General features: G+C 44.4%; 1 long non-coding RNA gene and 1 other non-coding gene across 2 annotated transcripts; one reads left to right on the top strand and one right to left on the bottom strand.

Moving 5' to 3' along the window:
- Positions 1 to 1,103: 1,103 nt before the first annotated feature.
- LOC130543777 (uncharacterized) lies at positions 1,104 to 17,121 on the top strand. Its single transcript, XR_008959381.1, has 3 exons — positions 1,104 to 1,202; positions 1,334 to 1,444; positions 16,205 to 17,121. It is a non-coding gene; the product is annotated as an uncharacterized LOC130543777 (long non-coding RNA).
- LOC113258840 (U6 spliceosomal RNA) lies at positions 5,875 to 5,979 on the bottom strand. Its single transcript, XR_003317364.1, has one exon. It is a non-coding gene; the product is annotated as a U6 spliceosomal RNA (small nuclear RNA).
- Positions 17,122 to 27,877: the final 10,756 nt, after the last annotated feature.

The raw sequence follows: 27,877 nt of genomic DNA, 5'->3' as shown, positions 1-27,877 counted from the left end.
AGATGTAGGCCCAGGAACCCACTTTGTGGTGTCTCTTGGCTTCAGCCCATAGACCTGGGTATCCTTGGGATGGGGATAAGGAACTCTGTGTATCCAGGTCTCTAATGTCCCTGGCTGAAGCTGGACCCTTTCCCTGAGGGGGCTGGATGTTTTCTTGGGTCAGGAAATGTTTTCTTGATGGCTGAGTAAGAAAACATTTCTTGACCCAAGAAAACATCCAGCCATCAAAAAGAATGCAATCTTGCCATTTGCGATGACATGGATGGAACTAGAGTCAGTCAGAGAAGGATAAATACCATGTGGTTTCACTCATATGTGGAATTTAAGAAACAAAACAGATGAACAGAGGGGAAGGGAAGGAAAAATGAAATGAGACGAACACAGAGAGGGAGGCAAACCGTAAGAAACTCAACTATGGGAAACAAATTGAGGGTTGCTGGAGGGGAGGTGGGTGGGGGGATGAGGTAAACCGGCTGATGGTCATTAAGGAGGGCCCTCGAAGTAATGAGCCCTGGGTGATGTATGCAACTCATGACTCACTGGATTCTACCTCTGAAACTAATAATACAGTATATGTTAATTAAATTGAACTTAAAACATTTTCAAAAAATGTTTTCTTGACTCTAGCGTGTGAGAGTCTGGGCTTCCACGATCCTTTTATTCCAGCACTTACTGACAGCCTAGTCCAGGGACCCTAGGAATCCAATGGTCTGGGAGGCTGCCACTGCCTTTCATTTCTCAGACGAGTCCTTCCCTCATGAAGAGATAGACATTGCTAAATGGTCACACGGAGGAAGGCAAAATGAATACGGCTTGCTCTGAGAACTTGTAACAGGGGTGCCTGGCCCAGTCTGGCCGTCCTAAAGGGAGATCTGAGGAAGGAGTCCAGCAGACAAAGGGGGGTGGGGAGAGGCAGCTTATGCCAGCGAGCTATAGAAGTCCCCTCCCCCCCCCCGCCCCTCTGCGGGCTCTGTTTACTGGCAATCCTCACAGCAGCTGCCACCTATGAGGTCAGCGACTAGTGTGGGGGAGCCAACCTTTACCCCATCCTTCCAGAAGAGGGCACCCTGCTCCTAGCTTTGGCTTCTGCCTACTGCAGTCCTGTGATCTCGTAAACCTCCGGGCTGCCCCAGGAGGCAAAATACAGTTCATCGCTCCCTCTTGTAGAAGAAACTAAGGCTCAGAGAATTTTGATGGCTATGGTTAGTAGTCTGTTGACTTGTTTTGAGGGGTTTTAGCCTATGGAAGTATCCGCTCTGGGTGTTGACAGTGATATTCGGTATGATAATACTGGCTGACGTCTATTAACTACTTCCTATGTTCCTCCCTATAGGTTAAATGCTGCGATTACACCAGTTTCACAGATGAAAAAACGGAGGCTTATAGTGGTCACCTGGCCCAAAGTTAGAATCATTCATGACATCTGACTCTTGGACCCCTGCTGGTAAGCACTGCACTATTCTGTTTTCCCATCATGCTCTTCCCAATACCCCCCCCCCCAGCCAACACACACTGGGGAGTGCCAGATGCTAGATGTGAAGACACAAAGAGGAACAACACAAAGACCCTTTCCCCTGGAGCTCCATTTTAGTGACCATGTGTGTGTTTACACAAATGCAATCATATAAACCCTTACACACATATTCATTCACACATACACGTTTTTCCCACCATCACACACAGATCCACACACACACATTCTCACTCATACACATGCGCACACATTCACATACTGCCACATACTCACATACATTCAGATACACACTTACACACAATTAAGTGTTAGACAAGGATCAGCCCTTGATCTGTGCTTTAACTGCCAGAGCACTGGGGCCCAAAGTTCAGCCAGGGATCTATCTGGGAGCTGTTTGTGACACCCCTCCCTTCTGCTTCCCTTCTCTTTGTCCACAAACATTGCTGGCCACCCACTCGAGGGCAGACTACTGGGGAACATGGATGACTCAGACCTGGCTCCTGTCCTCGAGGAACTTCCTAGCCCTTGGGGCCAAAGACTCACCAAGAACCACCATACAGAACATTAATGCCATGTAACATCGTAACATCGGAGCAAAGCGTCCAGAGGGGAGGGAAGGAAGGAATGATGCACCAGCCTGGGGGCTCTGGAGGTCTCTCAGAGGAAGAGGGGCCCATCTGGGTCTAGAAAGAGCCAGGCAGAGAAAGCAGAAAGAGACCTGCTCCAGCGTGGAAACATTTGCAAAGTCATGACAGTAAAAACGTGTGGGAAATAGCAGCTAACATCATGAACTCTTCCAAACCCTCCATGCAGATTACCCTGTTTAACCCCCTCAAAAATCCTATGGGATAAAAATCATTATTAACTGCATTTTATAGCTAAGGAAACTGAGGGTCAGGAAAACCCAGCTGGTAAGCTGCAGAGTCAGAATCTGAACCCAGTTCCACCCAGCTCCAAGGTGTAGACGCACGGTGCCAGGGTTCTGCTGCTTTGGCTGTGATCACTTCTGCTTCCCACACATACACACCCTTCCTCTCTCTCCTTCTGGCACTGCAGGGGACCCTGACAGGTGCAACAATATAGCACCCCCCTCCCCACTCCCTTCAAAATTCATCTAAACATCCTGCTGCCTCCTTCCCAAGGAGAACTTTCCAGTAGTATGCCCTTAGAAACCACACTGTGTTGTTTTGGTTTTGGCAAACAGCTTTTCTAAGTTTGTTATAGTGACCCCACCCCCCAAAAAGTATAAAATTTGAATTAGTTGCCAAATTTTTTAAATTGGGAGAGTTCAAATGGAAATCCATATTTCTGGGTTCTCTTGAAAAAATGATCAGGTCTGGCAATTGAGTGTATGTTGTCGTATAGCAATGGGTGGGCAAGCTGGATGTTAACTGCCCTCTTCAGATGGTGTTTAAGTTTTCCAGGCCAACATACATCCCCTCCCCTGGCCCACTTTAGTTGTTCTGCCAGTCTGATCCCTGACTTACTTTTCTCAGCGGTGCAGGATCATCCCAATGACGACTGGTTGCCGTTCTCATTTGCACAGCGGCCACTGAGTAGTTTGCCCCTACGCTAGATGTCCCTACATTGCAGGACTTCCTGTGTTGGTTATAATTTACCTATCTTCCAGTTGCCACTAGGATCCTAAAATGCAGGCATTAAAAATAACCCTTAGAAGCACCTGGCTGGCTTAGTTGGTAGAGCATGTGACTCTTGATCTCGGGGTTGTGAGTTTAAGCCTCAAGTTGGGTGTCAAGATTACTTAATAAAATCTTTATACAAAAATAATCATAACCCCTTAAACTCAAGCTTCCAGGATGGATTCTTGTAGCCTCCCTTTGAGGTGGACAGGGCTGGAATGATTACACATTTGACAGAAGAGTCAACAGGGATAAGCACTTGCCTGAAGCATCCCGGAGTCAACAGTGGACAAGTGCCTGGGGCTTGAACAGCTCAAGCCCAGATAGGGCGTTTGACGCACCAGTGGTCATGTGGTATGAGGATCAGATGATGAGGCTTGTGCTCTGAGATCCTGGCTCCTGGGGGTAGAAGAGGAGGGTCCAGAGGGAAGATGAAAAGCTTGGCATCACTTCCCCATGGTGGTCTGTGGCTGAATGTCTCTGCCCTGGCATCCAGTTACCTACCGCTGTGTACCAAACCACCCATGCTTAGTGGCATATAACAACAATAATCATTATTATTATCTTTTGGTTTGGGGGTTGATTGAGCTCAGCTGGGCAGTTCTTGCTCTTGGTCTTTTGTGTGGTTGCGGTTAGATGGTGGCTGGACTCGTGTCATCTTTAAGGCTTCCTCACACATGTCGCTGCCCGTTGCTGCTGGCTGTCAGCTAGGACCTCAGGGAGGCTGTCAGCAGAAAACCTGCTCACTGGCTCTCCATGTGGCCTGGGCTTCCTCCTAGCATGGTAGCTGGGTTCCGAGGGGGAGTGTCCCAAGAGAGAGCTAGGCAGAATTGGTGTCACCTTTTATTTTTTTTTAACTATTCTTTTTTTTTCTTTTTTTAAGATTTTATCCATTTATTTGAGAGAGAGAGAGAGGATAAGCTGTGGGGAGGGGCAGAGGGAAAGAGAGAAACAGACTCCCCACTGAGCGGGGAGCACAACATGGGGCTCAATCCCAGGACCCCAAGATCATGACCCAAGCCAAAGGCAGACACCCAACTGACTGAGCCACCCGAGTGCCCTTTTAACTATTCTTAAAAAAAAAATTTTTTTTTTTTTTGCTTTATGGAGATATAACTGACATAGAACATTGTGTAAGTTTAAAGTATACAGGGGTACCTGGGTGGCTCAGTCGGTTAAGCACCTGCCTTCGGCTCAGGCCATAATCCCGGGGTCCTGGGATCGAACCCTGCATCAGGTTCCCTGCTCTGCGGGGAGCCTGCTTCTCCCTCTCCCTCTGCCTGCTGCTCCCCCCACTTGTTCTCTCAAATAAATAAATAAAATCTTTTTAAAAAATAAAGTGTACAATGTGATGATTTGACAATCACATGTATTGTGAAAAGATGAACACAATAAGGTTAGTTAACTATAGCTATCATTCACCTCACATAATTATTAGTAATAATATAATAATAATATTCCACGGTGTGGGAAAAAGTGGCCTATGTTTTCTTTATCCATTCACCCATCGATGGACAGTCAGGTGTTTCCATGTCTTGGCCATTTTTTGGTATCGCCTTTTATGATCTAGCCTTGGAATTTATATTGGCACCACTTCCACCATACTGTTATTTGAAGCAGTCACAAAGGCCCACTCAAGTTCAAGAGAAGGGGCCACAGATTCTACCATTTGATTGGAGAGTGACAAGGTTCTAGAAGAGCATGGGGGTTGGGAGAGATTGATGTGATGATTTTTGAAAAATATACTCTATCACAGCAAATAAGAAGGTGGTGAGCTCTGGAGTCAGGTGCCTGGGTTAGAGTCTCAGCAGTACCCTTTATGGCTCTGAGTGTCATTTCCTCATCTGTAAAATGAGACTAATAATAGCATCTGTTTTGTGTGATTGCTCTGAGGATTGAATGAGTCAAGGTTCCAAAGGGCAGGTAGCTGACACATGGCCAGTGTTCAGTCGGTATCACTGTTGTTGGGATAGGTCATCATGCTAAGCTCTGACGAGTGTGAGCCACCATACCAGGCCATTGCCTGTTTGTGTGTGAGGAAGCCTAGAGGTATGTTCAAGGATGTGTGTGCACGTGGGTCCATGCACACATGCCCAGAGTTGCTGAGTGAGTGAGTATATGTGTCAGTATGAGCACTTATCTAGGTGGGACCTTGAGTGGAGGCCTGCCCATCCATGACGGCACATGCAGGACTATGGGTATGAGTGTGTGAGACAGGGGAGTGAGAATGAGCGAGGGGGTGTGTGTGTCCACAGCTGTGCACAATTAGTGCTGGATGTGGGTAGATTGAGCCATGAAGGTCCACAGAGTATGGGATACGGCCAAGCATATGTGTTAGGTTGTGTGTACATATGTGCATGAGTGTGTGTGTATCTGCTCTTGATGCGTGGAAAAAATGAGAAGATGTAGAAACAAAGAATGCTTTCAAACCTTTCCAGGGATGTTTGAATCAAACGAACCCTTGGGGACTGTGACCAGCTGGAAAGACGGGGCAAGCCAGGTGGAGGGGCGTGGAGAAAGGCTTTTCTGAGGTTCCTAATCACACTTAGGCTGAGAGCCAGGGGCCGTCTTAAGGCCAACAGCTTCCCACACACAGTTGCCTCTTCAGCCTGGTGACAGCTCCACATCTGGGCCCTCCTCTCCTCGTTCCCATCGCTATTAGTAGATATTTTGTTCATTCATTCAATTTTTTTTTTTAGTCAACTAGTTTATTCTCTCTTTTTTTTTAAGTTTTAATTTTATTCCAGTTAGTTAACATACAAATGTATGGAGCACTTCCTGAATTTGCATGTCAGCCTTGCACAGGGGCCATGCTAATCTCCTCTGTACTATTCCAATTTTAGTCTATGTGCTGTCGAAGCGAGCTATTCATTCAAATATTTGTTGAATACCTGCTATGGACCAGGAACTATGCTGGAAGCTGGGGATAAGGCCCCTGTCCTAGAGGAGCTAACGTCTTAGTTGGAGGGGGTATTATATACATAAACACATATATCATGGACAAACGCCACATGAAGTGGTGGCGAGTGCCATGAAGAAAAATCAGAGGGTGATTGGGAGATGGGAAATACTCCCAATAGAAAGGAGATCAGGGAGGCCTGTCTGAGGAGCAGAGAACTGAGTGTCGAGGGGAAGACATTTTAGGCAAAGGGAACAGCAAACACCAAGACCTTAGGTGAGAATGTGCCTGGCACATTCCAGGAATGATGAGGAGATGGGTGAGGCTTCAGTGACATGAACTAGGGGCAGAGGAGAGGAAACTGGGTCATAAAGCTGCCAGGACAGGGAGAACCGTGAGCTTCAGCAGGGAAGGCCGACTCTCCTTCCTTTCCTTTGCCTTCTGCACCCACCTCGCATGTTCCTTTCCTGAGGCTGCTGCACCAGCTTACTGCGGACTGGTGGTATAAAACAACTGAAAGTTTTCTCACAGAGTGATGGAGACCAGAGTCCAAAATCAAGGCGTCAACAGGGCCACACTCGCTCCGAAGGCTCTAGGAGAGAATCCTTCCTTGCCTCTTCCAGCTTCTGGTGGCTCTGGGAGTTTACTGGTTTATGGCCACCTCCCTCCAATCTCTGTCTCCATCTTCCCATGGCCTCCTCTTCTCCCTCTGTCTCTTCCTTCTTCTTGTCTCTTCTGAGGATGCTTATCATTGGATTTAGGATTTAGAGCCCACCCAGATAAACTCATCTCAAGATCCCTAACTGAACTGTACCTACAATTCACGGGTTCTGGAGTCAGGACATAGGTATATCTTTTGAGGGGCCATTGTTCAACCCACTACACTTCATTTTTCTAGGATCTAAGGCAGACCCAGTAGGGCTCCTGTAGGTTTCACTTTTCACCTTTATGGAAAGGGACAATGGCATGGATTCCTAGGGTTGTCAAGAGGGAAAGATGAAGTCCTGAATAAGAAGGTGCCCCACATATGTTGGTGCTCAATATTGAATCGTTATTATTGGGGGATGTCCCCATGAAATCAGTCACTTTATCAAGTTTCTTGAGCTTCTATTGAGTGCAGAGCCTCTATTAGGCACCATGGGAGTCGAAAAGGAAGGGGCAGGCCCAACATCAGATTCCTCTCCTGACTCTGCTCTGGCTCACCTTTGTGATGGTTAATTTTATGTGTCAACTTAATTGGGTCACAGGGCCATCCAAATGAAACATTATTTCTTGGTGTCTCTGTATGTTTCCAGAGAGTAGCATTTGAATCAGTGGACTCAGTAAAGTAGACTGTCTTCCCCGTCATGGGTGGGCATCATCCATTGAGGGCCTGAACAGAACAAGAGGTGGAGGATGGGAGGATTTGTTCCCTTCCTGACTGCTTGTTTGAGCTGGGACATTGATCTTCTCCTGCCCTTGGACTGAATTACAGCACCAGGTTTCCTGGTCTCCAGCCTGAGGATGGCAGATCAGCAGACTTGGTCTCTGTAATCATGTGAGCCAATTCCTTAAGGGAAATTTCTCTTTCTCTTTTTTAACATGGATGGATCTCAGAGACTAAGTTGAGTGAAAGAAGTCAAACAAAAAGAGTATATGCTGGATAATTCCACTTGTATGAAGTTCAAGAACAAGGAAAACTAACTGATGTTTATAGAAATTAGGTCAGTGGTTACATTGGCAGAGGGATTGGGGACTCTCAACTGGGAAGGGACAGGAAGGAGCCATCTAGTGGTCTGAAAATTAGTCCGGCTCAAGGTTACGTGGGTTTAACAAAAGTAAAAATGCATGAAGCTGGACACTTAGGACAGGTGCATTTTGTTTACTTAACTGTACATATGTTCTGTCTCAATCACAACATTAGTAAGTCTGCAGTACCAAATGTTGATGACGATGAGGAGTACCGGGGCTTCTCATGCTTTGTTAGTTGGGGAGAAGGAAATATACATAACCTCTCTGGGGAGCCAGTTAGCAATAACTCGCAAAGCGGAAGCTGTGTGTGCCCACCATTTCCATTCCCAAGGCTATACCCAAGAGAATATCACACATGTGCACAAGAAGACATGTACAACACTGTTCATTGCATCATTGTTTGTAAATGTGAAATATTAGAAGCAACCTAAAAATCCATCAACAGGATAATAAGATGCGGTGTACTCGTGTAATGTAATTATACATAGCAGGCGGATTAGAGAGAAGAGGTAGAGAATCATAAGTAGTAGATCTAGAAGGGCCTCAAAGATCAAGTCCATGCTCTATTTTAGCCATAGCAAAACTGAGGCCCAGAGAGGCTGACGGACTCATCCAGGGTCACACAGCAAATTAATGAACAAGTAATGTGAGGCCTAGGTTTTCTTACTCTCAATCCAGTACTCATCCCTAGGGATAGAAAAGGAAATTCGTTATAATCCCTGTTCAGATAGCTTCCCTGGGGGCGGGAGGCAGTTCCACACATGGGGAGGTAAGCACAATCATGTTTTGGGTGTAGGGACACTCTCCCCACAGACATGTCCTATGGCCAGCTCAAGGTCCAGATGCCCCATCACAAATCTTAGGACACCTTCACCACTTCTCTGAGACCAGGCCAGCATTGCTCAGGGACCCTCAGCAGGCACTACCACTGAAGGGAGTTGGGGCAGAATGAAGATATGCATGCCAGGCTTTTCCTTGAAAACTCTCATCCCATCAGGACCTAAACTCAATTCCCACCCTGGGCCCAGCCCTGCACTGCTTGTAGCACTCCCACACTCAGCCATTCCATCACTCCTTGCTGCTTCAGGCTTCCCTATCCCTGGTCCTGCCCACATAGGTCCTTGTCTTAGATGTTTCCTCTGTGGCCTTGGAACCTCTTTTTCTATACAAAGCACATTTCTTGACCTTCCCAGAATGTTTCCTTTGAGGGCTGCTGTACTAGAGTAAAGGCGGGGGGGGGGGGGGTTCTGATTTGAGGTTGACTTTACATGGAGGAAGGATACTTTGTAAAATTTGTCCAGAGAGATATCCTAATCTTCACAGAGGTCCTTAGGGAGGCCTTGTTTCCCCTCCTGAGCCTTCAGAAAGGATACCACGTCCCCTAGGGTCCTCTCAAGCAGAGGCCTCTCATTTCCTGTCAACGCCATGCATCTCAGAACCTTCTCCATTCCCTACTGCTCCTTGTACATTGTTGCTTCAAATTGAACTGTCTGAGCCTCTCTTTCCTCAGATGCAGAGTGGAGATAGTCAAAGTATTACCAAAGAACGCTCTTGGTTACAAGTAATAGAAAACCGGACCAATAGTAGGTTAGGGGACTTTGTCTTACAGGAATTCTCAACAGAGGGAGCTGCTTGGGTTGCTTCACTGGCTTAATGATGTCATGCCAGGGTCTCTGTGATTCTATTGGCCTTTTCCTCCTGTTGCAGCCTCATGGAATATGTTGTTCTGTGGATGACATCATGTCCATGTGCCAGGTGGAAAAAGAAAGTAAAGGAATGAAGGATGAGCAACCTGAGTCTCTTCTTGGAAAGCCAAGGTGTTCCCAGAAGTTTTATCCAGTGGGCATTCTCTTCTGTCTCATTGGCTAGCACTATACACAGTGCCCCCCTTAGCTAGAAGGTAGCTAGAGAGGAGGATATTGATGAAGTCAGTCACTAACCAACAGTATCCACACACGCACATCCCCCTCTTGGGGGCGATATGAGGATTACAAGAGCATAGCGCCACCAGAATAGCTAAAATGTAAAAGGCTGACGATATCAAGTGTTGGTGAGAATGTGGAGCAACTAGAACTCTCATACATTATTGGTTAAGAGAATAAATTGGTACAACCCTTTTGGAAACTATTTGGCAATACTAGAGCTAAATCTACATCTCCCTTATGATTCAGGAACACCCCTAGGTTTATATGTCCAAGAGGAGTAGATAAATATGTCTACCGAAAGGCATGTGCATGAGTGTTCATGGCAGCCTTCTTCTCTGAAAACAACTCCGAGGCCCATCAACAGCAAAACAGATCCATTGTGGACTATTCGTACAACAGGACACTGCGTAACAAGAGGAGGGGAGGAAAGAAGGGGAGAGGAAAAAACTCATACACACAGCAGCATGACTTGTCCAAAGTCATGGTGCAAAGGTGGAATTCAAGCCCAGGTGTGGTGACTCCAAATCCTGTACGTCCTAGAGGAAACAGGATCTCTAACTGGTGGGAAAGTAAATTAGAAAAGCCTTCTTGAGGGAGGTTTGGCAGTATCATTGTTAAAAATGTAATGGCCTTTGACTCAGCACGTTCACCATCACAACCTACCCTAGGAAACATATCCGTGTGGACAGAAAGAAGCATGTACGAGGATGTTCACTTCAGCACTGTTTGTCATGGGGAAACAATCCAAATTCGCACTAACAGGGTACCGAGCAGCACCGCTGCACTTGGAAGGCTCTTAGAAGTGCAGTCGGTGAAAGTGTGGACTGTCAGTTCAAATCCTGTTTCGTTCACTTGGTAATATACTTACCCTCTCTAGGTTTCACTTTCTTTGCATTTATTTACTTATTTATTTATATTAATTTTTAAGAAGTAAGCTCTAGGCCCATGGACTCACAACCTTGAGATCAAGAGTCACAAGCTCCACCAACTGAGCCAGCCAGGTGTCCCACTTCTTCCACCTTTAAAATGGAAAGAACGCTAGTGATCAAAGGCTGTCAGGTTGAAATCTGATATGCACATGAAGCCCAGAGGGAGGACGGGGCGGGATCCCTCGGAGGCACTTGAGCATATTTTCACAGCATACACAGTATGAGATCCTGGGCTGTAGTTAAAAAGAACCCTGCGGGGGGGACGGGGGGGGGGGGAGGGGGCACGCCTGGGTGGCCCAGTCGGTTAAGCTCTTGATCTCAGGGTTGGGAGTTCCAGCTGTGTTGGGTGGAGCCTACTTAAAAAAAAGAAAAAGAGCTAGGAGATGTGCCTGGCTGGTTCAGTTGAAGAGCACGCAGCTCTTGATCTCAGAGTCATGAGTTTGAGCCCCATGTTGGGTGTAGAGATTACTTAAGTAAATAAATCTTCTAAAATTTTTTTAAAAATAAAAAGAACTAGGAAATCTCTATGTACTTGTATAGAAAAGAAATCTTGGGGTCCTAGGGTGAAGTAGGAAAAGGTAGTTGCGGAACAACATTTCTAGTTGCTCTTCCCCTTGGAAAAGCAAAGTGATGTTTTCCTGTATGTTTATGCCACAGATTCATACAAAACAAGATGTGGCAGGATATGGACCACATGTATAACAGTGTTACCTCTGGGGCAAAGGAGGAATTGTGCTGTTTTACCCCTGGGCTCTGCCACTTACTAGCTGTGTGATCTTAGGCAAGTTATAGTGCCTCTCTCTGCCTCAGTTGCCCCATCTTTAAAATGGGGATATGCTAGTAGCTACCTGATAAATGGTTGTAAGGACTAAATGAATTAACACACATGAATCACCTAGAATAGTGCCTGTAACACAGTGTACAGAACTGTTAGCTATTACTTATGAAATTAAATTTCTTTTCCTTCTTTTCTGCTCTTTCACTCTGCTGAGAACTTCTCTGTCTTGGTCAGAAGTGGGGGACAGCTACCCCCTCACAATTCCTTCAGGGTTTTATGCAAAGGAAAAGCCTGAGAAAGTTTGAAGGATTGTACTGGAGACACAGGGTAAAGATGGGCTCATGGGTGGTGGGCAAGAGTGGGCCTGGGGGTGGGACAGTGGAGGAGGGGACAGACGCAGCCGGGCCCAGTGTCCGAGAACAGGGCCTAAGGACCGCATTTCATCCAATTTAAGACCCGTCCCTGTAATATGCACCATAATTTTGTGTAACACCACGTGCTTTTTACACGCACCTCAGCTATTACACGCGTCCCAATTTCAAAGATTAAAAGGCAAACAGATGTGCATTGTAGACTCATTAAAATATGGGTCCTTAAAGCACTGAAAAATTATAATGCCCTCACTCCCATTTTTTAATATCCTACTAAACTGTAAAATAAGTAGAACAGGATCTTTCCTGTCATTATTACTTTGAAGCTTTTTGGTGGGGGAGGGGTATAGTAAATGTCAAATTCTTTCCTTAAACCATATCTCGTCTTCTTTGTTCCCCTGCATGGGCTGAGTCAGCCTGTTGGGTGACCCAGGCCTGCCCTGGGGGAGGGGGGAAGCCACACAACTGAGTTCTTTGAGCCTCTCCCCTGCCCCCAGGGCAGCAGCAGCTGGAAAAGGGCCCAGCTTTATGGGGGAACAATGGTGCCAGCCAGCTGCGGGTGAAGCAGGGCTGAGCAGCCTGGCCAAGCCTGGTCTGGATCCAAAAAAGTGACCCTTGTATGTAAGGGGTCCACTCCACTGGGGCAAAGGTCTGAGAGATCCAGGGAAAGTGGAGAGGGAATCACCTCAACATTCCTGGTGAACAACTCTGCGCATGAAATCCCGGAACCTCAGCCAGAGGCCTGCAGGGCCCGTGGGATTCAACAGTCCCATTGTACAGATAGGAAATCAAAGGCCTCAAAGGTTCTGAAACTTATTCCAGGTCACACAGTAAGTCAGAGGCGAATCTGGAGTCAGAATCCAGGTTCCCTCTGACACACCACGTCCACTATCGAGTGATTTGTGCCATCTTTTATAAACATGCCCAGGTCATGTGGTTTTGACAAAGTGACTGTCTGACACATCAGATAAAGTGTCTGACCCAAACAGTCACTGGAATGAGATCCGCACGAATCTCCGGGGGGGGAGGTCTGTGAGCACCTGCCTGCCCCCACTCCTTCCAGCCAATCTTTACTGGGACATAGTAACTGCCTGGGTTCAAAGCCACATCTAATACTTCCTGCGGAAATGACTTTGTCACCATGGTAGCTAGCCTCCACGACAGCCCGCAGTGGTTTTCACCGCCTGGTCTTCATACCCTTGTACAGTCGGTGATTAGAGCTGACCTGTGTAACCACTAGGATATTACAGAAATGGCAGTGTGATTTCGGAGGCTAAGTCTGAAAACACAGAAAATACATTTCAGCTCCCACTTTGCTCTCCTGCATCAGTTGTTCTTGGGAGTCAGTGGCCATGTCGAAAGCGCCCTCAAGCAGCCCAATGGCGAGATCCACATGGCCAGTAACTCCTACAACTGCCAGCCGATTTGCCAGCCCTGTTCAGGGGCCACCTTGGAACTGGACCCTCCAGCCCTGGTGAAGCTTTCAGATGACTGCAGCCCTGGTTGACAGCTTGACTGGAGTCTCATGGGGTGCCCCAGGCTAGAATCACCCCGTTCATCTGCTCTTAAATTCCCGACCCACAGAAAATGCGTGAGATAATAAATGATTATTGTGGTTTTCAGCTGTTATGCTTTAGAATAGTTTTTTTTTTTAAGATTTATTTATTTGACACAGAGCGAGTGCACAAGCAGGGGCAGAGGCACAGGGAGAGGGAGAAGCAGGCTTCCCACTGAGCAGGGAGCCCGATGCGGGGCTCGATCCCAAGATGCTGGGATCACGACTGAAGGCAAAGGCAGACGCTCAGCTGACTGAGCCACACAGGAGCCCCTAGAATTTGTTATGCAGCACTAGATAACGACTATAGTCAGTCATCCTCTGCCTCCCTTTCCTTACCTTGGAAATGGAGATGACATAAGCACCCACTTCAGAGAATCACGGGGAGGATTCCGTAGAATGATGCCTGGGAAGGGTCTGGGGAGGATGCCTGGGAAGGATTTTATTTATTTATTTATTTATTTATTTATTTATTTATTTATCAGAGACAGAGAGAGAGAGTGCACAAGCAGGGGGAGCAGCAGGCAGAGGGAGGGGGAGAAGCAGGCTCCTCGTGGAGAGGAGCCAACATTGTCCTATGATTTTACAGTCTTTACTCTTTGAGAGCAGAGGTGAATACTGTGTGAGGAAGGGCCAGGAGGGAGGATGAAGTTGCCACCCCCAGCATTTCCTTTATCTTCCTGGCCTCTCAGTTCTGACTCTATCCTTGCATACCCTCTCCCGGGACAGAAGTCCTTCCAGAACCTCAGTCTCCGTAGGAGGCAGGATGGGAACTACTGCTCCTCCGAGCATTCACCTGACAATCTCAGTCTCTGGCGGAATTCCCCATCGCTGCGGCTGATCTCATGATGCCTTGCTCATCCGCGAGGAGGCCCTAGCCTAGCCACAGAATTCGCTTCAGCTCAGCACTTTCCGGGGATCTTCCCTCACCACTGGCAGCCACACAGCTAAGGACTGCTTGGCTCCTTATACTCTCTCTGACGATCAAGTTTAAATTTTAACCCTGCTACTGATTTGCCTTTTGTCAAGTCACTCAACTTCGTGAGCCCCACTTCCTCATCTGCGCAACAGAGATAGTGAATTTTGCAACAACAGGGTTGGTGAGGGAAGAAAATGAAGCAAAACAAGTGAGATAGGAATGCTTTGTTAAGTGGAAATAAACTGTAAATGCCCCCAAGCCTGTCAGGGCTGCCCAGCTCCCTGCTCCGTCCCTGTCCTCCCCACAGCCACACTCAATTCTCATAGGCAGGCTGTCCCTTGCTCTGGGCTTGAGACCAACCTTGTTTTTTAATCAGGGGATTTTATTTTATTTTTTGAAGATTTTATTTATTTATTTATTTATTTATTTATTTATTTATTTATCAGAGACAGAGAGAGAGAGTGCACAAGCAGGGGGAACAGCAGGCAGAAGGAGGGGGAGAAGCAGGCTCCCCACTGAGCAAGGAGCCTGATGCAGGACTGGATCCCAGGACCGACCCCAGGATCATGACCTGAGCCAAAGGTGACTGAGCCCCTTTGGCACCCTAATCAGAGGACTTTATAAAGAGATTTGATTTCTTTAATCAGGGGCTCAGCTGTAAGTTGAAAATGTGCTCTAGTACCATGTTTCCTATGCCAAAGAGCACTTCAAAATAAATTATTGTTAAATCAAAGTAATAAAATCACAGTATAGACTACTGACTTTAAATCTGGATGTGCACTGAAATCAGCCTGAGGAGTTCATGTTGACGCCTGGACCTCACCTCCAGTGATTGAGATCTAATTATCTAGGGTGTGGCTTGGACATGGGGATTTTTAAAAGCTCCCCTGCCTTACTCCCTGAATGAAACAATTGTTTTCAAGACGCTGGACACCAGATAATAAAGGACAGTGATCCCCAAGAGCCTGGAAACAAATGAGGTGGGACCTAAGATTTCCCCAGATTACTGTCTTGAGAGGGAGTTTTCAGGCTCTGTGGTGCAGGGAGGGGGCACCCATCAGCCTCTCTGGGTTGGGGAGACAGAGCTGAGAGTCTGGGAGGACCAAAAAAGTACCAAAAAGGAGAGAGAGAGAGAATTCTGGAGATCTACTCAAATATTCAGCCAAATACTCACTAGCACGTGCAGGTGAAGAAACTATCCAAGGACAAGGAAAGGAGACAAAAAGATTAGAGGGAAGAGTGTTCAGTGCTCATGAAGGGCCAAGAATAGTGCCTGATTTCCACCAGCCAGACTGGCAAGCCTCATGATTCATAGGGCACTTGGTAGAATACACAGATGGGTATTGCCTCAGCAGTGGAGAAAAATTGGGCCTAGACCAAGCCCTGTGTTGGTGCAACCAAATCTTAAAAGAAAGACCCAAAAGGATCAAGCTGTTTTGAAATAAGTGCAACCCAGATCAAAGTTCAGGAATACTCATAGAATTACAAAAACATCCTGCAGCCAACAGGTAACATCCATGATATCTGGCATCCAATAAAAAAATTCATTGGTCATGCAATGCAGTAAATAATGAGAAGAAAAAGAAATTGAAACAGACCCAGAACTTAGATGTTAGAATTAGCAGAGAAGATATTAAGATAGTTATTATAACTGTACTGTACATGTCCAAAGAGTTAAGCAGACACATGGAAGACAAAAAATTGAACATCTAGAAAAGACCGAGATGCTATTTATTTATTTATTTACTTATTTATTTCTGGGCTGCCTATTTTTAATTTATTTCTTTTTTAAGATCACCTCCTTGCAATTTCCAAAGAGAAAATACAAAACAAGAAACAAACTGTGTTTCAGATACATAAAACAGTGTGCTGGATTTGAAAGCATTACTGATAACATTGTTACAGAAGAATGTCAGTTTACTCCAGGGCATTTCAGTATTCCTGAGGAATAAACATGATTTCTCTTTTCCTCCCACTGGGAAGTTCTCAGGTATAAGTCACTGCTCCTGCTCTTTGACGTATTTTTCATGTAGAAGATACGGAGCCTGGAAATCATGCGGACAGTTGGAGTAGGCCATTCCGCATCCCATGCCAGAACTAAAGGCTAATGGCCACATTCTTCTTTTAAAGAAGGTAAGTGAGAAAACAAGTCCTACTCAGAAACTACTCCCTATTTTCATGGACTGCATCCGCCATGCACTTCCTGCCCAGCTCTGAATCCCAGGGGTTACCCATCCACATGTCCCGCTTTCTCTAAGGGGGGGGGTGCTGCCAGCTCCTGAGATGAGTGAGATTTTCAAATACACTGAATGAGGGGCACCTGGCTGGCTCAGTTGATAGAGCATGTGACTTTGGTCTTGGGGTTGTGAGTTTGAGCCCCACATGGGTGTAGTGATTACTTAAAAATAAAAAATATTTTTAAAAAAATAAAATACACTGGATGGGATTAACAGCATATTAGACATTACAGTACAGAAGAAAAGATTAGGAAACTTGAAGATATAGCTATAGAAAATATCCAAAATGAGAAAGAAGAAAAGAGAATTTAAAAATAATGAACAGAGTATTAGCGAGCTGTGAGGTAACTTTAAGCAGTCTAATACGTATATAATTAGAGTCTCTGAAGGTGATGAGGGTGGGACAGAAAAATTATTTGAGGCAATAATGGTTGGGGTGCCTGGGTGGCACAGTTGTTGATTGTCTAACTCTTGGTTTCATCTTGGATCATGATCTCAGGGTCATGGGACTGAGCTCAGTGGGGAGTCTGCTTGGGATTCTCTCCCTCTCCCTTTCCCTCTGCCCCTCACCCAGATCTCTCTCTCTTTCTCTCTCAAATAAATAAATAAATCTTTAAAAAAATGAAGCAATAATGGCTAAAAAATTTCCAAATATGATGACATAATTGTCTATGTAGAAGAAAAGCCCCAGTGGAATCTACTTAAAAAAAAAAAAAACTACTAGAACTAATAAAAAGATCAATATACAAAAATAAATTGTATTTCTATATACTAGAAATGAATAATTGGAAATTGGAACAGAAATATTATTTATAGGGCGCCTGGGGAGCTCAGTTGGTTAAACATCCAACTCTTGATTTCAGCTCAGGTCATGATCTCAGGAATATATATATATACACACACACATTAGGGAGATATATATATATATATATATATATATATATATATATATATATATATATACACACACACACACACATTATTTATAGTAGTATCCCAACTATTAGGGATAAGTATGGTAAAGAATATGAAATATCTCTATACTCTGAAAACTACAGAACATTGCTGAGAGACTAAAAAAGACTTAAACAAATTGAGAAATATACTGTGTTATGGGTCAGAAGACTTAATGCTCCCCAGACTGACCTATAAATTCAATGCAATCCCAATTAAAAATTCCAGTGGGCTTTTTGTAGAAATTGACAAGCTGGTTCTAAAATTCATCTGGAAACACAAGAGCCTAGGATAGACAAACCCTGATTTCAAGACAATATAAAAGTATAGTAGTCACTACAATATGGTCTGGGCAGAAAGATTGAGATTAATGGAACAGAACAGAGTTGAGAAACACATCCACATAGTATATGAGCAACTGATTTTCTACAAAGATTCTAAGGCAAGGATAACCTTTTCTACAACTGGTGTTGAAACAACTGATTATCTCTATGCAAAAGAAAAAAATAATAACATGTAAAAAGAATTTTGATTCATACCTTGCACCATGTTCAAAAATTAACTCAAAGTGTAGACTTAAATGTGAAACTGAAAACTTAAGATTTCTCAGAAAACTTTATGACATGGGGTTAATCCAAGTTTTCTTAGATACCATACCAAAAGCACAATCCACAGGAGAACAAATTGATAAAATGGATTTCACGGAAATAAAAAACTTCCGCTTTTCAAAAGACACTGTTAGAAGAATGAAGAGGGGCACTTGGGTGGCGCAGTCGTTAAGCGTCTGCCTTCGGCTCAGGGCGTGATCCTGGCGATCTGGGATCGAGCCCCACATCAGGCTCCTCCGCTATGAGCCTGCTTCTTCCTCTCCCACTCCCCTGCTTGTGTTCCCTCTCTCGCTGGCTGTCTCTATCTCTCAAACAAATAAATAAAATCTTAAAAAAAAAAAGAAGAATGAAGAGACAAGTCACAGACTGAGAGAAAAATATTTGTAAATCATAAAAATTAAAGTACCAGAATATGTAAGCAATGCTCAAGACTCATGAAGAGAACAAACAACCCAAGAATGAGCAAACAGTTTGAATAGACACTTCAACCAAAGAAGAGAGATGGTTGGTAAATAAGCACGTGAAAAGATGCTCAGCATAATTAGTTATTAGGGAAATGCAACTTAAAACTGCAATTAGAAACCACTACACACCTATTATGGGGCGCCTGGCTGGTTCCGTGGAGGAACATGCGACTCTTGGTCTGGGGGTCATGAGTTCGAGCCCCATGTTGGGTGTAGAGATTACTTAAATAAATAAAACTTAGAAAAAAATGTTAAAAAAAAAAAAAGAAGAAGAAACCACTATACACCTATTAAAATGGCTAAAATTAGTAAAGCTGACCACAGCAAGTATTGGAGGAGCTGGAACTCTTACGCTGCTGGTTGGGAATATAAAATTGTACAATCATTTTGGAAAATAATTCAGCAGTTTCTTATAAAGTTAAAAGTACACTTACCTTATTATATAGAAATTTCACTCCTAGGCATGTAGCCAAGAGAAATGAAAGCATATGTCCATACAAAGATTCATATATGAATGTTCACAACAGCTTTATTCCAATGAGTACATATTCCAAAAACTGGAAACAATACAATGGTCCATCAGCTGGTGGTATATCCATTCAATGGTATATGGCTCATCAATAAAAAGAAATGAACCATTGATACATGCTACGGTATGGATGAATCAGAATAATTGTGCTGAGTAAAGAAGCCAGACACAGAAGAGTACATACTGTATGATTTCATTTATGTAAAATTCTAAAAAATCTAAACTAATCCGTGGGGATAGACAGCAGATCAGTGGTCGCCTGGGAAAGGGCAGAAGGAAGGGATTGTAAAGGGACATGAGGAAACTGGGAAGTGAAGGATATATTTGGTTTCATGGGTCTTTACATATGTCAAAGTTTATCAAATTGCACACTTTTAAATATGAACAATTTATTGTATGTCAATTACATCTTAATAAAGCTGTTTGTAAATTTCCCAAGTGATTCTAAGGTCCAGCATAGATTTAGAATACTGTTACAGAACATTTAAAGCTTAAAAGAAGCCCCACAATTCCATAGACTCCCAACAAATTTACTGTTGGGACTCTGGTGAATCATCTAATCTTGTCTTTAAATTTGTATACGTTTACTTATGACAAGTTCTTTTTTTTTCTAACCAGAAGAGTAATATATGCCCAGTGAAATCTGGAAAAATACAGAAAGTGGAAAGAAGAGAAAAGATCACCCACAGTCACACTACTCAAATAAAACCACTGTTGACATTTTTAGTATATTTCCTCCCAGGCTCAGAGGAAAGGTCTCAGCTATAGAAACAAAATTTAGGGGCACCTGGGGGGCTCGGTCTGTTAAACGTCTGCCTTCGGCTCAGATCATGATCCCAGGGTCCTGGGATTGAGCCCCACATCAGGCTCCCTGCTCAGCAGGGAGTCTGCCTCTCCCTCTCCCTAAGCCCTCTCCCCCGGCACCTGCGCACTCTCTCTGTCTCTCCCTCTCAAATAAATGAATAAAATCTTAAAAGAAAAAGAAAAAGAAAACAAATTTAGAGGGGAGCCTGGCTGGCTCAGTTGGTGGAGCATGTTAACTCTTGACCTCAGGGTTGTAAGTTTGAGTCCCACACTGGGTGTAGAGATTACTTAAAAATAAAATATTTAAAAAAAATACATAAAATTTGCAGTCACTGGCACAGGGATGGCAATTTGATTTTGATTTTTTAAAATAAATTTTAGGGGGTTCCTGGGTGGCTCAGTCATTAAGCATCTGCCTTTGGCTCAGGGCATGATCCTTGTGGTCTGGGATCGAGCCCCACATCAGGCTCCTCCGCTGGGAGCCTGCTTCTTCCTCTCTCACTCCTCCTGCTTGTGTTCCCTCTCTCACCGGCTTTCTCTCTCTCTGTCAAATAAATAAATAAAATCTTAAAAAAAAAAATAAAAAATAAAAACATAAAATAAATTTTAGGGGTGTTTAGGTGGCTCAGTCAGTTAAGCCTCTGACTCTTGGTTTCAGCTCAGGTCATGATCTCAGGGTCCTGGGATTGAGCCCAAGTTGGGCTCTGCACTCAGCGGGGAGTCTGCTTAAGATTCACTCTCTCAGGGGGCCTGGGTGGCTCCGTCAGTTAAGTGTCTGCCTTCCGCTCAGGTCATGATCCCAGGGTCCTGGGATTGAGCCCCACATTGGGTTCTCGACTGAGCCCTGCATCCAGCTCTCTGCTCAGCGGGGAGTCTTCTTCTCCCTCTCCCTGTGCCTGCCTCTCCCCCTGCTTGTACTTTCTCTCTCTGTCAAATAAAATCTTCAAAAAAAAAAAAAAAGATTCTCTCTCTCTCTCTCTTTCAAATAAATAAATAAATTTTAAATATGAAAATGTTCAAATATATGGAAAAATTGAAAGAATAATACAATAATCAGCCAAATACTCAGATTTAATAACTGCTAACATTTGCCATATTTGCTTTACCTACACATAGGTATGTGAGTGTGTACTTTTTTTTGTTTTTTGCTAAACCTTTTGAAAATAAGTATGAGACATCATGACACTTCAGCACTATGTATACCTCAGCATGCATGCCCTAAAAAGGATGTTTCCTTCCTGACCAAATCATTATTGCACATAGGAAAATGAATACTAGTTCCCTAATATTGGTTTCTACTCCATAATCAGATGGTTTTTAAAAATAATTATTTATTTATTTATTTATTTATTTATTTAAAGGGGGGAGGGGCAGAGGGAGAGAATCTCAAGCAGACCCCTGCCAAGTGCTGAGCCCCAGGCAGGGCTTGATCTCCAGACCTTGAGATCATAACCTGAGCGGAAACCAAGACTCAGATACTTAACCAACTGAGCCACGTAGGCACCCCCATAATCAGATAATCAAAATTGCCCATTTTATAGCTTTTTTTTTTTAAGATTGTTAATTTATTTGACAGAGATAGACAGCCAGCGAGAGAGGGAACACAGCAGGGGAGTGGGAGAGGAAGAAGCAGGCTCCCAACGGAGGAGCCTGATGTGGGGCTCGATCCCAGACTGCCAGGATCACGCCCTGAGCCGAAGGCAGACGCTTAAGGGCTGAGCCACCCAGGCGCCCCAGCTTTTTTTTTTTTTTTTTTTAAGATTTTATTTATTTATTTGACAGCCAGCGAGAGAGGGAACACAAGCAGGGGGAATGGGAGAGGAAGAAGCAGGTTCTCAGTGGAAAAGCCTGATGTGGGGCTCGATCCCAGAACGCCGGGATCACACCCTGAGCCAAAGGCAGACGCCTAATGACTGCACCACTCAGGCATCCCTATAGCTTTTTTTAAACAAGAATCCACTGATGTTTCACATCAAGTGTTTTGGTCTTCTGTCTCCTCGGTATCCTCTAACCTAGAACAGCAGTGCCCCTCTCCCTCCTACGCTCCATGGCACTGATGTTTTGAAGTAACAAGGCCAACTGTCTTGAGTAATGTCTTACATTCTGTCATTATCTAATTTTTTGTGGTGTTATTTAACTTACTCCTCTGTCTTGTATATTTCCCCTAAATTGAAAACTAGGTCTCAAGGCCTCATTATATTTGGGATAAATATTTTGGGCCAAAATACAGAGCTTCGTAGGTCATGTTGGGGTACCTCACATGGTATTATTTCTGTAGGCACATCATGTCAGGCGGTCCCTCTGTGAATAATGCTGATGTTGATCAGCCGGTGAGGGGGTGACAGATGGTCAGATCTCGCTATTGCAGAAAAGATCCATTTCTCCTTTGCAGTTAGCGAATAATCTGTGGGGTGATACATTGTCACAGTGGAAAAATCCAATTGTCAAACAGCTAAAATCTAAGTTTTAGCAGGTGTTGATCTTTCATCAATTATTTCACTGGGGGCTATAAAATGGTAATTAAACAAAATTTTTTTTAGGGTCACCTGGGTGGCTCTGTTGATTAAGTGTCTGCCTTCAGCTCCAGTCGCGATCCCAGGGTCCTGAGATCAAGTCCCACTTTGGGCTCCTTGCTCAGTGGAGAGCCTGCTTCTCCCTCTCCCTCTGCCGGCCACTCCCCCTGCTTGTGCGCGCACACACACACTCTCTCTTTGACAAATGGGTGAATAAAATCTTTAAATTTTTTTTTTATTTTATCATTCCTTCTATGTTTATTAGCATCACTCTTTGGTAAAGAAGAGTTTTCTTTCTCTTGAGGATGAATTACAGGTCCTACTAGAAAGATGGATTAAACACTTAACTCCTTCTAATAACCAGTAATCAGAGTAAAGAGCTACTATAATAGTCATCTTCAACAATGGCAAATGACTTTCTCTCTCTCTCTCATTTTATAAACTCATAGATTTTTATGTATTCAATGTTTTATAATTAATTACATTAATTTTTTTGTTGATACTCAGATTGTCCCAAATTCAGGCAGTGAAAGCCTCTTTAAGCTGCCTTTGTGTTTCCTGACATACCCTTATTAATTTTGAGTGCATCCCTCGTTTTTGGCACAACAAAATGTCCTAAGCTCTACTTATGCTTTCTCTGCCCAAGTTCTAGAATTAGGGATTTCTCCAAAGAGCCCTGGCCACTTTTAATGAAAAAGGTTTTTTTTTTTTTTTAAGATCTTTTTTTTTTTAAGATTTCATTTATTTATTTGAAGGAGTACAAGCACAAGCAGGGGTGGGCACAGAAGGGGCAGAAGGAGAGGGAGAGGGGCGCCTGGGTGGCGCAGTCGTTAAGCGTCTGCCTTCAGCTCAGGGCGTGATCCCGGAGTCCTGGGATCGAGCCCCACATCAGGCTCCTCTGCTGGGAGCCTGCTTCTTCCTCTCCACTCCCCCTGCCTGTGTTCCCTCTCTCACTGGCTGTGTCTATCTGTCAAATAAATAAATAAAATCTTTCAAAAAAAAAAAAAAAAAAGAAGGAGAGGGAGAAGCAGACTCCCCACTGAGCAGGGAGGCAGGGAGCCCGATACGGGGCTCCATCCCAAGACCCCGAGATCATGACCTGAGCCAAAGGCAGACGCTTAACTGACTGAGCCACGCAGGCACCCCGAAGATCTTTTTTTTTTTTTTTTTTTTTTGTTAAGTAATCTCTACACCCAACGTGGGGCTCGAACGTACAACCCCAGGATCAAGCATCATGTGCTCTACCGACTGAGCTAGCCAGGCACCCCGGTGGGGAAAGGTATTTAAAGACTAAGATTTGGGTTCATTGCTACTAGCTTGTTATTACTTCCAAGCCCTCCCTTTCGTTGGGTAAATCTAGGAATATATATGTTTGTGAGGTTATACTGTTATTTCCAGTTCATAAGTGTTTTTCTGAAATTCTTTGACTTTATATTGGGATCTGTTTTCTCTTGTATGGAAAATTTTGGTTCTTGATAATCACGCATTTACTTATTTGCTTTATTCTATACTAGATATACAGTAGTTCCAAAATTACCATACCAATATTAATAGTAACAATAAAAACACCAGATGAAGTTCTGGTCTTCAGAATGTATCCCTTTAAGTGTACTGACTTTCTGTGTTCAAAGGTCATTCTATTGTTCCTTATTCATTTTAAGCCATGGGAATGAATTCTATCACTTAGATGGAAAAGAGAACTGGTCCCTGAGGACAGCAGCATTTAGATGTCAGGTAGAACAGTTGGCAGGAAGAAAAGCAGGAATTTGAGGTGTCACAGGGACGCAGGATAGTCTTTCATTACTAATGGAGGGCCCGCTATTGTATTGACAGCTGCTTAGAGCTCAAGCGTGACACAGAGAGGTGCTACTAATAATAACAAAAGACATATTTATGGGATACTTTTCCATATTCCAGTGTGAAATAATAGAAAAAATATATATGTATAAGTTTCTGACCACAGTTCCTGGAACAGAGCTCCTAAAACCCTTGACATTTTCTAAGTGATAAAAGCACTAGGAGCATCTTTTGTTCTAATATTTGGCTTTTAACCCTGGTTCCTAACACAGAACTCCTAGACCCCTTGGAATTTTCTGGGTGATAGGAGCGTCTTTTATTCTAATGACTCAACTCTTGGTGGGCTGCTGGATAGCTTCTGAAATGGAAGCTGGTCACCAGAAATACCAAGCCATGAGTAGACGCTTGGAATTTGCAGCCTCACCCTCCAGCCTCAGCGAATGGAGAGGAGCTGGAGTTTGAGTTAATGATCAAGAATCATTAACTATGAAGGGGCGCCTGGCCGTCTCAGTCAGTGGAGCATGTGACTCTTGATCTCAGGGTTGTAAGTTTGAGCCTCGTGTTGAGTTCAAAATACAATCTTCAAAAAAGAGAAGAATCATTAATGATGTGATAAACCCTCCATAAAAATCCCCGAAGTTTGGGGTTTGGGAGCTTCTGACTTGGTAAGCACATCCAGGTGCCAGGACAGTGGCGCACCCCAAGTCCATGGGACAGACCTTTCCAGACCTCACACTGTGTGTATCTTTGTCTGGTTGTTCATTTGTAGCCTTTAAAATATCCTTGGTAATAAATCAGCAATAGTAAAAAAAATTGTTCTCTGGTTCTGTGAGCCATTCTAGCAAATTACCAAACCTGAGAAAAGAGGGTCATGAGAACCTCCAATTTGTAGCCAAGTGTGACAGAAGTTGTGGTAATGTGGGGGTCCACGGCTTGTGGTATCTGAAGTTGGGGGCAGTCTTCTGGGACTGAGCCCTTAACCTGTAGGAACTGGGCTAACTCCGGGCAGTTAGTGTCAGAATTGCTTGGTGTGGAAAACCCACCCGTGTAGTGTCAGAAGTGTTGTGAGCATGGCTGTTGTAGTGTTAGAGTAAAGGAAAACAGTGAGTTTTTCCTACACAGCCAGGCACTGTTTAGTGCTTTCCACACTGTTACCCATTTAATCTCTGTAGTAAGCCTATGGGGTCGACATTATTACCATGTCCATTCTCCATATGAGGAATTGAGTTACAGAGAGAATGAATAACTCCCAAGGCCACACAGCAAGCGAGGAGACCTGGTTTCTCACCCAGGCAGTCTGCCTCTAGAGCAAACTCTTAATCACGGATGCCCATTGGATTTGGGAACACAGCAGTTGTCAGTGGCCTTAAGAAATGCAATTTCAGGGGCGCCTGGGTGGCTCATTTGGTTAAGCGTCTGCCTTGGGCTCAGGTCATAATCCCAGGGTCCTGGGGTCGAGCCCCACATCCGGTTCCCTGCTCAACCAGTAAGTAGCCTGCTTCTCCCTCTGCCTGCCACCTCCCCTGTTTGTGCTGTCTCTCTCTCTCTCTGTCAAATAAATAAATAAATAAAATCTTTAAAAACACACACACACACACAATTTCATTGGAAAGAAGGGGAGAGAAGCTAGACTGGAGTATGGTAGAGTAGATGTGGAGGAAGAAAGCAGAGATACGGAACAGAGTCAGATTTTTGAAGACATCTGGCTGTGAAAGGGAACAGGGGATAGGAACGCAGATAAAGGGGATGTAAAATTAAAGGAGAGTTGCTTACTTGTGTTTTGATATGGTAGGATCCAAAACATATTTGTTTGCTGACAGAATAAACCAATAGAGAGGGTGAAACTAGTGAAGCAAGAAAGAGGGTAGAATTGAGAAGGTGAAAGGGATGGGATCCTGAGACCCAGAGCATCAATGGTAGGGATGGTTTTACATAGGGTGAGAGATATTTCTTCAGGGCAGAGAGAAAGAAGGGAGTTCTCTTGACTTCCATTTCTTCAAGAAGCTTGAGACAGCATTGCCAGCTGAAAGTGCAGAGTTCTTGAGAGGTTTGAAGGAGAGGAGAGTGTATGAACCAGTTGTCTGATAGAATGAGCCAAAAGAGTTATCCCAGTAAGGTTGAGATCCCACTGGGGTTTATGTACTTAAATCAAAAGTAAAACAAAGCTGGGTGCCTGGGTGGCTCAGTTGGTTAAGCATCTGCCTTCGGCTCGGGTCATGATCCCAGGGTCTTGGAATCAAGTCCCCCATTGGGCTTCCCTGCTTGGCGGAATGCCTGCTTCTCCCTCTCCCTCTGCCTGCCACTCCCCCTGCTTGTGTTCTCTTTCTCTGTCAAAAAAATAAATAAATAAATAAAATCTTAAAAACACTCCCTCTTACCTTAAAAAAGAAAGGTAAAACAAAGCTAAGACATACCGTTTTCTCCGGCTGTGTTCAACATGGCTGCCAGAGAAGGCAGATAGATGATGGGCTCATTCTGTGTTTGGAATTACCCAGGAGAGGATGGCACAAGGATCCTTCCTCCATCACAGTGATGGAGCAGGGAATCCAGGTGGACCAGGAGGCACATGGAAGCAGAGGGGATGGGTGGGCAGTGTGTCAGGGCCAATGGATTTGTGGTCTCACTGAGGTCAATGATATGTACGGAAGGAAAAATTCTTCCTCTTCCCTTCAAGGTCTTCCACCTAGACTAAGAATTAAATTTACATTAGACAGATTAACAGGGAAAAAACCGGAAGTTTTATTACATGCACACAGAGGCCCAATGATGGAATCGAGACCTAAACAAATGACCATTACAGGCAGTTTTTATACAGTTTAGACAAAGAGACAATAAATTTGTGAGGAATTGACAGGATAAAGAAAATAGGTGTTTGGGAGCTTTAATTAGTAAGGAATTTTTAGGAGATTTTATTCATTTATTTGAGAGAGAGAGAGAGAGAGAGAGCGAGCGCACAAGCAGGGAAAGGGGAAAGGGAGAGAGAGACCAGGTTCTCCGCTGAGCAGGGAGCCCGAAGCGGGACTCAATCCCAGGACCCTGGGATCATGACCTGAGCCAAAGGCAGACACTTCACAGACTGAGCCGCCCAGGCGCCCCATAATTAATAAGGAATTCTACGTGGAATTTGTGCTGAGGTAGTAGCTTAGTAAAAAATGAACAAGATTTGTTTCTACAGCTTTCTCAGTTTTAAAGTTCCTCTCTCTGGTGACAAGGACGTCTTTTTACTTCTTAGCGCAGGGAGGGTATTTTTCAAATGGGAGATTTGTTTCCTGATTTCAGCAGGACAGAGGAGGGTCTGAGTGTCCTTGAGCCAGCTGCTTCCCAAGTAGCTTCGGTTCAAAATAATCAGTGTGTTATTGTGGTACGTTTTGGGTGGTCTGCCGTTGGCCCCTACAGATCCAAGGAAAGGAGGTGGTGAAGGGAAATCAAGGGTTCAGACTTGGCGTTCAGATATGACCCTGGGAAACCAAGGTCATTGGAGGAGAGGAGACCAAGGAAGGCTCTGGTGTTGAACCAATCATCGTAGAAGAATGTCAGGAGTAGAGGTGTAGAGGTAAGAAGTAAAACAACCAGTTTTTCTACAGGAGAGGAAATGGAGGTTAGATAGATGGTGAGGAACCTTCTTAAGGTCCCACAGTGATGTTGGCAGGGGGGCTGGGATTTGAGGCCACCTCTGCCTAACCCTGGAGCCTGGGTCACACCTCTAGTCTGCTGAATCAGTGATTACAGCCTCCGAGGCTAGGGCCCTGA

Source organism: Ursus arctos, unplaced genomic scaffold (assembly GCF_023065955.2).
Source record: "Ursus arctos isolate Adak ecotype North America unplaced genomic scaffold, UrsArc2.0 scaffold_16, whole genome shotgun sequence".
In the NCBI taxonomy this organism is placed as follows: domain Eukaryota; kingdom Metazoa; phylum Chordata; class Mammalia; order Carnivora; family Ursidae; genus Ursus; species Ursus arctos.
This window is presented reverse-complemented; position numbering and strand designations above follow the sequence as displayed.